The 10157-nt window shown below is 39.6% G+C and overlaps 1 long non-coding RNA gene across 1 annotated transcript; it reads left to right on the top strand.

Annotated features, from left to right (window-relative positions):
• Positions 1 to 1627: 1627 nt before the first annotated feature.
• LOC129640440 (uncharacterized) lies at positions 1628 to 9601 on the top strand. The gene is made up of 3 exons (XR_008708813.1): positions 1628 to 2340; positions 2422 to 2657; positions 9062 to 9601. It is a non-coding gene; the product is annotated as an uncharacterized LOC129640440 (long non-coding RNA).
• Positions 9602 to 10157: the final 556 nt, after the last annotated feature.

Genomic DNA, 10157 nt, shown 5'->3' with positions numbered 1-10157 from the left:
GCCATAGTGGCCACCTCATGGGTCTTGCAAGTGCATCAGACATGCTGTCGCCGGGGACCCTTGCCCTTGTTTCACGTCCCCAGGAGGCTCTTTCCCCAGATATTTGCATGGCTCTTACCTTCACTTCCTGCAGGCCTCTGCTCAGATGTCAACATATAGACAGGTCTTTCTGGATCAGTCTTTCCGAAATAGCAAAACTCCACCACCGACCTGATTCATTCTAAGCTCCTTTCCTGCTTTCTCTTTCTCCATAGCGCCTAATGCTATCTGACACACTACATGTGTACTGTTCATTTGTTATTGACTTTCCTTAATATTAATAGAAAGTTAAGCACTGTGAGGACACAGGCTTGTGTTTTTTGCTGCTATGTCCCTGATACCTAGAACAGTCTAGATCACAGTATGTGCTCAATAAATGCTGTGGAAGGAAGGCAGGAAGAGAAGGGGGGAGGAAGGAACCAAGATTGGCAGCCATAATTGGGGCACTGAATCCTAAGTCTGTGTGAGGGTGTCGATTATGGTCACCACTTAATGAGACTGAAGTGGAAGCTTGCCTCCCTCAGGGTGCCAGGCTCTGCTTCCTGCTACCAGTTCTGTGACTACCCTTTGACTACCACTGAACCCCTGCTAAAATAATAAAGGTGGTTCACTGATAGATTAAAGGTAAAATATATTTTAGATGTCTGCACAATTTTTACTGTCTTCGGTAAGGATTTCCTTAGTGCCTAGGATATGCGTGAACTATAGTATTGGCTAGGAGCTGCTGGAGCTACAGATATTAGAATAGTGGAGAGGATGTCTGGTGAAGCTATAGTCTCATTTACAATGTTCAAAAAGGACTATTGGAGATCTAACAGTCTTCAAAACTCAAAGAACTGCAATTATGGCAACATCAGAAGTGGTGAGGTTTATATCTGGGAATAAGAAGTCTTATCCAGCCCTCTAAGTGGTATCGAGTTGGCTTACAGAGGCCGATGAAAGCCAATTGATTTTTCAGGATTTTTTTAAGGACAGTTGTTAAACACAACCACTGTTTAAAATTAAATGACTTAAGCTCCAATTAAATAAATTAAAAACAAAGGTAGTAAACAATAAGTAAAGCATCCCTTTCCAGGATTTCATTGCACCTTATTTTCGCTTTATGCTCTCAGGGTTGTTTACACCTCCTGTTATCATCACAGTCCCACTATGTAATGGCAGCTACTGAGCATCTTTCCCCAGCTCCGCATTCCACGATACCGTACTGGAGGCCTGGAATCTGTCATGGTGAAAGTATTCACACCATGGAAATCGGCGAATTGCTACAAGCCAGGGCTTAATTTATTGTTTTGATGATTGTCAAGACTTAAAATGGTGGAGGAGCTGCTGGTAGAGTTGATTAGAATTAAAAATGTGTCATGTCTATAGCTGGCACATTGTGAAAACTCAAAATGTTCTTCAGTATTTGAAAACTGTTACCCGAGTCAGCAAAATGCAACTTACATCATTGAGAAGCGAAGTTTCAAAATACATTTTTGTTTTTTCACTGTATTCATGTCGTAACATGACATTCATGTCATAACTGTACCCGCTCATCAACTGCAATCATAGCTGATTAGGGACACAAACGTTTGGCAGAAACCAATAAAAGCATTCTGAATAACAAAGAGGATTGTGTATTTTATTACTTGTAAATAGTGTGCTACCCATCCTTATATCAGAAAAATGGATAATAAGCTAATGGATATACAAAGTGGCATACTTTTTTTCAGCAAGCTGGTTGTTAAATATGTCCAGCACGCTACTGCCTGCCTTCTTCCCTGACCTATATTAAACCAAGGATATTAAGTCACTTCGTAGGACATAATAAGAAATGTAAATTCAGTCTCTATGCCAGCTTCCTAGCACAGGGTTCCTAAAACTTTTGTAATTTCCTGAATGATAGGGTTAATAGAAGCATCTTTTTTTTGCGTTTTTTTCTTCACCCCAGGTTCCAGAGAACTTTTATTAAGATCAGTGGAGTCCCTGGAGTGACCAGAGTGTCTTTTTGTGTGCTAATGAGGTAACTGGGAGCTGGGGTCCCCAGAAAGCTTCAGGCTGAACACCAGAAAAACCAAGGCCTGTTTAGAGGATAGGAACTTTCAGCCCCACTTGCCAACCTCTGGATAGGGGGAAAAGGCTAAAGGTTGATTTGATCACCAATGGCCAGTAATTTAATCAATAATGACTATGGAATGAAGCCACTAAAAGACTCTAAAAAATAGGATTTAGAGTTCCTGGGTTGGTGAACATACCCACATCCCAGGAGAGTGACACACGATCACACCCCAAGACACAGAAGCTCCTAAATTTTATTTTTATGTATAATGGCTATTCTATTTATTATTGTGGCAGAAATCTTTAGTGTTCACCAAAATTCATATGCTCCTTTGCACTTTCCAGCCTTTCTTTCAGTTAACTTGGGCTCTGTGAATAGTGCTACCCGGTGGAATATGCACAGATGTGACATGTGACCTTCCAGACCAAGACAAGAGCTGATGCGTCTCCTTTTCTATTCCCCTGCCTGCTCAACTCCGGTCCAGTTGGCATGGTTACAAGATAAAGTAAGTCCATGCTGCTGAGTCATGTTTTGGGTGAGAGCCACACGGGAATGTCAGCTAAGCCACATCAAACTTTGAGTGAGTATGAAATAAACTTTCTTTGTGTCAAGCTACTAATATTTTATATGTTCTATATAGTCTATGGTTCAGTTCAGCTCAGTTCAGTCACTCAGTTGTGTCTGACTTTTTGCAACCTCATGAATCGCAGCATGCCAGGCTTCCCTGTCCATCACCAACTCCTGGAGTTCACTCAAACTCACATCCATCGAGTCAGTGATGCCATCCAGCCATCTCATCCTCTGTTGTCCCCTTCTCCTCCTGCCCCTAATCCCTCCCAGCATCAGTCTTTTCCAATGAGTCAACTCTTTGCATGAGGTGGCCAAAGTACTGGAGTTTCAGCTTTAGCCTCATTCCTTCCAAAGAAATCCCAGGGCTGATCTCCTTCAGAATGGACTGGCTGGATCTCCTTGCAGTCCAAGGGACTCTCAAGAGTCTTCTCCAACACCACACTTTCAAAACATCAATTCTTTGGCACTCAGCTTTCTTCACAGTCCAACTCTCACATCCATACATGACCACAGGAAAAACCATAGCCTTGACTAGACGGACCTTTGTTGGCAAAGTAATGTCTCTGCTTTTGAATATGCTATCTAGGTTGGTCATAACTTGCCTTCCAAGAAGTAAGCGTCTTTTAATTTCATGGCTGCAATAGCCTATGGTACACCTATGAAATTCCAATTTACACTGGTATGAAATATCAAAAGCAATAAGCAACTGAAACAATGATAAATTTATATACATAATGTACCACAACAAGGCGCTGGACCCTGCTACCTAATTCAAATACCAGCTCCACTAGCATTAGAGCTTAGACACGTGACTGGCCTGGGACACAGTCCTTAATCACTCTGTGTTTCTCGTGCAAAATAGGACAGTGGTGATGATCAAATGAGTAATGTAACTAAATACGTGTGTTGGTATGTATTGAGTGTATACAAAATGGGTTATGTATGTGAAGAATAATTTGAACTTGTCAATATAAAGTTTTTACTATCATTCACTCAAGTTTATCAAACAAACTACAAACAAACATATTTAACAAAACCATACAGCCAACGCTAAACTAGATTCTGAGCATACAAAGATGAAGGAAACATGGCTCTATTTTCATAGAACTCACAACTTAGAGGCCATACTAATGTGATTAATGACAACATACAGAACCATGTTCTGGGCTTCATAAGTATGCCTTGTTCCAAAAATATTTCATTTCCAGTGCCCTCTGGAATGCAACTTGAGTATTCTGGCACAAATAACCTAGCCTGTATCAGTCAGTCAGTTCAGTTGCTCAGTCATGTCCAACTCTTTGCGACCCTGACATCAATCTCCCAAGGCACTTTCTGGATTCAGTTTCCCCTCTCTCCAAATGGTCTCGTTTGCCTCTTAGAACAGGGATCTGATTAAAATTATTCCACTTAAAAATTCTTACTATATCTCCATTGATTGCATATAGAATAAAATATTGCAACCCTAAACTATCTGCACCCAGTATCCTCTCATGTAGGGGAATGGGAGAAATATTGTCTAAATAGAACTGGACTAGAAACCCTGAATACAGACCTAATTCTGCCTCCTACGTCTTTGGAACCTTGGGTGAGAAACTTAACTTCTCTAGATCTCAGTTTCCCCATAAATACAAAGGAGATGTTACTTGTTCAAGGTTGAGTCAAATAACATCATAAGTGTTACAAGTTATCATTTATAAAATATAAAGATACACATATAGGTAATGCTTCTGAAACTTTAGTGTAGGGAAAAAAGTCCTCTGAGGATGCTGTTAAATATATATACATCTAAGCACGTTCCCCAAGGACCTTGATTCAGTAAGTCCAACCTAGAGACAGGAAATCTGACTTTTTGCTAAGCACTGCAAGTGATTCTGATGTAGGTAGTCCATGGACCACACTTCGAGAAACACTGATGCAAAGTATCATAAGGGCTTCCCTGGTGGCTCAGTGGTAGACAATCTGCCTGCCAATGCAGGAGACACGAGTTTGATCCCTGGGTCAGGAAGATGCCCTGGAGGAGGAAATGGCATCCCACTCCAGAATTCTGGCCTGGGAAATCCCACGGACACAGAAGCTTGGTGGGCTACAGTCCACGGGATCACAAGAGTCAGACCACGACTTATCGACTAGCAACAAAAGTATCATAAATTCCAGAAGGAAGAGTCCTGTCCAATGTAACTATTACTGGATTCAATAAAAATATATCTTCAGCGATATCTTTCATATTTTTATTATTATTCTAACAACAGAAATTGTTGTCAGACTTAGTAAACTGGAAACATGTATTTACTGAGAAGCCCAGAAACATTTACTGAGACACCCAGAAAATTTCATCTCATTTTAGTCTTTTCATTTCATTTTAGTCCTTGGGAAAAAAAATTTTAAATATACATTTACTCCCAATTTAATGATAAGGAAACTGAGGCTTATATATTGTAGAAACAAGTTTCAAATTTCTTGTGCTATCTGGAATGGAATTTGAGAACTTTTGGAGCCTGAGTATAAGCCCACAGCCTTTCCATTTCAGGTGGCTGCCTCCTAGATGGAGCCAGAATTGGCCAGAAGCCAGATTCTATAGGGGCTCTTGAGGTGTAAAGGCAGCTATTATCAGTCCTGATGAACTTCAATTCACAAATCAATATTTCTCCATTACCGGTCCTGCCTCTAGACATTCTTTGTATTGTATTTGAAACATAGAAAATATTACCTCTATTGTAGTTATTTCTCTTCTCCGAATTGAGCACGTGCCCCAAGGCGACTTGTGGGAGGTGGAGTGGAGGCTGGGGCTGTCCCTAAGAGAGTTGCCCGCAATTGAGAGATTCAGAGGAGGCTGATGGTGATAATTCTTGAAGTCCTGTGGAAATTCCATTCTGCCTTATAGTGAGAAATGTAAATAAGGAGCTAAATATATATGAATATATACATGTATTTACCGAAAGCCCATTGGCAAAGACAAAATTAAGCTATCTAAAGGACTTACACTTTTGCCACCCAAGTGTTCTTTGCTTTGTTTTTAAGCTATCAATAAAACAGATGAGAAAGTATCACACAATTTACTGACCAAAGTACACAGAAGCCTTAATAAAAAGAGAGAACTTACCTCTCAAACCTAGTTTATCTTAATATAGTGATTAATAGTTATAATTATGCACTGTAAAATTCAGAGGTACATGATCATATAGGAAAAAATCATTTTCATATATGAAAATAATAATGCCAATATAATTTAAATTCCAAATAAATCCTTATTTTAATAGAGGGAAGAAGCATTCCTATTTTTATTTACTCCTAGGTGTCTGCTTGAAGCTAAGTGGCTATAATACATTAACCGAGGAGCTTTTAGGAAATGAGGCAAAGTAATAAAAAAAAAAAATGCAGAAAAACATTTTAAATATAGGGGGAAAAAAATCCCATGCACCATCCTATAACTCACTATTCAAATACACACACACAAAAAACTGTAACAGATGTGCAGCAGAAATTGAAGGAAATTTTTTCTTGTGCTAATCTGAGCTAACAGCTGCTATTAAGGCTGACTCTTTAATACTTTTGTCATCACTTCTAAAAACCAGCTTTTCAAATGTAGAAAGGAGAATTCGCAAATAGGGAGGGGAACTTTAGGAATATGAATTTGTCTGTTCTCAGTACTGAAGTTCCTCACCTTTTTAAAGTCACAATCAATAATTTTCCATTACCAGCTCTGCCTCCATACACTTTTATAGGGAAGCCTTGAAAATATCACTTCTGTTGTGGTTATTCCTCTTCACTCTATTAACCACATTTTTGAAGGAGATCATATAGCATCTTGAAATTCTTGTATTGCAGGTAAACTTCAAATGAATGTATCTCAACAAGCAAACGTTCCGGCGACTCAACCAAAGGGCTCTATGCGTAGTGATAGATAAGCAGCAGGGGCGTTACAGTCAGAGGGTCCAGATCTAATACCACCCTCACCATTCTGTGATGCTAGGCGAATTATTTAAGCTCTTTGAGCCTCTATTTCCTTCTTTGCAAAATAGGATAATAGCATCTACCGATATCAAGTAATCATGTATGGATGTGAGAGTTGGACTATAAAGAAAGCTGAGCGCCGAAGAATTGATGTTTTTGAACTGTGGTGTAGGAAAAGACTCTTGAGAGTTCCTTGGACTGCAAAGAGATCCAACCAGTCCATCCTAAAGGAGATCAGTCCTGGGTGTTCATTGGAAGGACTGATGCTGAGGCTGAAACTCCAATACTTTGGCCACCTGATGCTAAGAGTTGACTCATTTGAAAAGACCCTGATGCTGGGAAAGATTGAGGGCAGGAGAAGGGGACAACAGAGGATGAGATGGCTGGATGGCATCACTGACTCAGTGGACATGAGTTTGGGAAAACTCCGGGAGTTGGTGATGGACAGGGAGGCCTGGCATGCTGCGGTTCATGGGGTCGCAAAGAGTCAGACATGGCTTCGTGACTGAACTGAACTGAACTGAACTGAACCGATATCAAGGATGTCTTGAGGATTAAATAGTATACACATATATACGTATGTGGGTTTCCCTGGTGGTTCAGTAGTTTAAAATCTGCCTGCCAATGCAGCAGATGTGGGTTCTATCCCTGGGTCAGGAAGAAACCCTGGAGAAGGAAATGGCAACCCTCTCTAGAATTCTTGACTGGGAAATCCCATGGACAGAGGAGCATGGTGGACTACAGCCAATGGGGTCTTGAAAGAGCTGGACACAGTGACTAAACAACAACAGTATATACATATGTGTATGTGAGGTATGTGTACGTGTGTGCATGTATACATGTGTGTATGGCTTAAAGCCGTGACTAGTACATCATATGCATTTTTTAGGAGTCAGATGCTATTGTTGTTATTTATTATTTATTGTATGTTATTTATTATTAGCATCATTACAAAATACCATACAACTTAGCCTACAGATCAGACTGGGGTATTAATTTAGAATCTGTGTCTCTGTAAATGTTAACTCATGAGAAAACTCCAGCTAAATATATATATATATATATATACATATTTTTTTTTTTTTTTTCTTTTCCCACTGAGCACTGTTTTGAGGATGTTAAATTTACTGAATGGACTGACTGACTGGTGCTGTGTACATGCAGGGAGAATGTGACCATGACTCATCTCGAAGCTGTTTTATCAAATTCACTTCTCTATCACGAGTCAGAAGACATCAAAGATTTCTACAATTTCACAGTCAGCTTGTGGCAACCAGGGGGATTTGGTTGAGCGAATTACTTTAATGACATTTCAGTTGGTGCTTATCCAGTACTTAAGCAGAAGGTAGCATTCTTTTCTGCATTCTTTGATGAGGGTTGTTTTAGGGGCTGGAACTAATTTCCTTAAGTCTCTGAATTGAGTTGACTGTTAGCATGGGAGAGTGAAGTGTGGTTTTCCAAAGGAGATAAAGAGATTATGTTTTCAACCAATTTTTCTAAAAACTAAAGAGCCATATTCTTTCACCATGAGTAATGCAATTTCATTTTTGTCTTCACTAACAAAAATATATAGTTTTGTCTTCACCAACAAAACTATATATTGACCAAAAAAATAGGAAGTATACATAGCTATAGGATTATTACTCTTCCTTTTGCTAAATAAAAAAAAATTCCAACTCTCCTTTTCAGAACATACGTTTACTTACTCTTTTCCAAATAGCTCTTCTATTTCTTCTCTTTTTCATCTATCAGACATTAATTTTTTTCAGCACTTAATGAAATGAAAATTAAGTGGCTCACATTGTATAAAATTAAAATCACTTTTTGTCTTATTTTAATAAAATATGCCCTCAAACACCAACATATCCAACTGGGTGAGCTCCAGCTTGGGAAGAAATATGTTTTTTTCATTCCCTCCTTTTATAGGAGAAGGACTATAGGAGAAGGACTGAGTGTGAGCTTTTATAGAAACAACTAAATACGTGGATTCTTATAGTGCTTTTCACATTTCTCAGAAACTCAGTGGTAAACTTTTCCATATCTTTAAATTCTGCATGGCCTTGAGGCTAAAATACGAACCCTCGCTCTTTATCTGCCTTGTCATTGGAGATATTTTAAACAATGCGTGAGTTTTAGGTGATTAACAAACAACAACTGAAAGGTACCAGATAACAGAATAATAAAGCGAGTGATAGCACCCTTCCTGCCAGATAAACGTGCCTCACGGAAAGCTTAGCTGTCAGATACTACAGTTTCATCTGTTTGAAAGAGATTTAATAATAGCCTGAAATGTCAAAATTCAGCTGCCAATACTAAACAGTGGCTTTCAAAATGTTCTATGGTCCCATAGGGCATAAATTCCGAGAAGCAACTGAGCTGTCTCACAGCTTGACAGCCTATCCTAGTCCTGGGAGAGCCTCGCATCTGTGCAAGTCCAGTAACTGCAGCTTTTTTTTTTTTAAGGAGCTGCGATTGGGGCACATATGTGCCTCTGAGCTCTGTCACGACTCTTTGCGACCCCATGGCTGTCCGTGGGATTTTCCAGGCGAGAATACTGGAGTAGGTTGCACTTCCTACTGTAGGGGATCTTCTCCACCCAGGGATCGAACGCATGTCTGCTGCCTCTCCTGCATCAGCAGGCGGATTCTTTACTGCTGCGCCACCCAGGAACCCAACTGGGGCTCAACCTCTCACAAAATAACACAGAAGCCATTTGGGTGCTAGAATATTCCAAAGCCTTTTGAGGTCTCTGGAGAGGAAACTAAATTCAGCTCCACGAGTTGGATCACAGCTGGGCAGAAAGCATTCGGGCACTACTTCGGCCAAGATTCTCAAGGCGGAAAATGATATCCTGGGACTGCTCCTTCCTCGCCGGTGACCCTGCTAAGTAGAAGCAATTTCCCCGATTACAACTGCAGTTTCTCATCAAGCATTACATAACCCATATCATTTCATCTGCCTAAAATAAATTATTCATGTCGTTTGGGAATTCATCTGGGAGCTGCAGATCAAATGCCCCATTTGCTGCTAAATTACTGTTAACATTTTTCTTTCTCTTTTTTTTTCTGATTTATTAGTTGTTTACACAGAGTATTGCTTGCATGTAACTCATTTTCCTCAGTGTTGTTTTTCTGTAAAATATTACATCCTTATTTTCTTTTGAATCCTCAAGGGCAAGTTGAAGATTCCTTTTGGCCCTAAAAAAAGTAGAGTACCACCCTCAAAAATTTCCACTATGTACAAAATATTTCTCAGTTGATGCTATCCCATCAAAGTCTTGAACACATAAAATGCTGTTCTACGAAGACAGCAGTGTGATGGAAATAGTCTGATTGTGGGGTTTTTACCCCATCTCCTCTGCTTCCTAGCTTGAGACAAGAGGCAAAGTATTTTCTTCTCTCAGTCTAATTGGTTTAATTTCTATTACAAACATACTGTTAGCGCAAATTTTGGTAACTACCATAAAAATTAAATTAACTAATACATAGAGTGTTTACATCAGCACAAAACATTTATTAAATGCTTGTTAATGGAGTTGGTAATGGACAGGGAGGGCTGG

The sequence above is a fragment of the Bubalus kerabau genome, chromosome 1, assembly GCF_029407905.1.
Source record: "Bubalus kerabau isolate K-KA32 ecotype Philippines breed swamp buffalo chromosome 1, PCC_UOA_SB_1v2, whole genome shotgun sequence".
NCBI classification, from domain to species: domain Eukaryota; kingdom Metazoa; phylum Chordata; class Mammalia; order Artiodactyla; family Bovidae; genus Bubalus; species Bubalus kerabau.
Note: the sequence above shows the minus strand (reverse complement) of the source record. Positions and strands in the feature narration are given on the sequence as shown.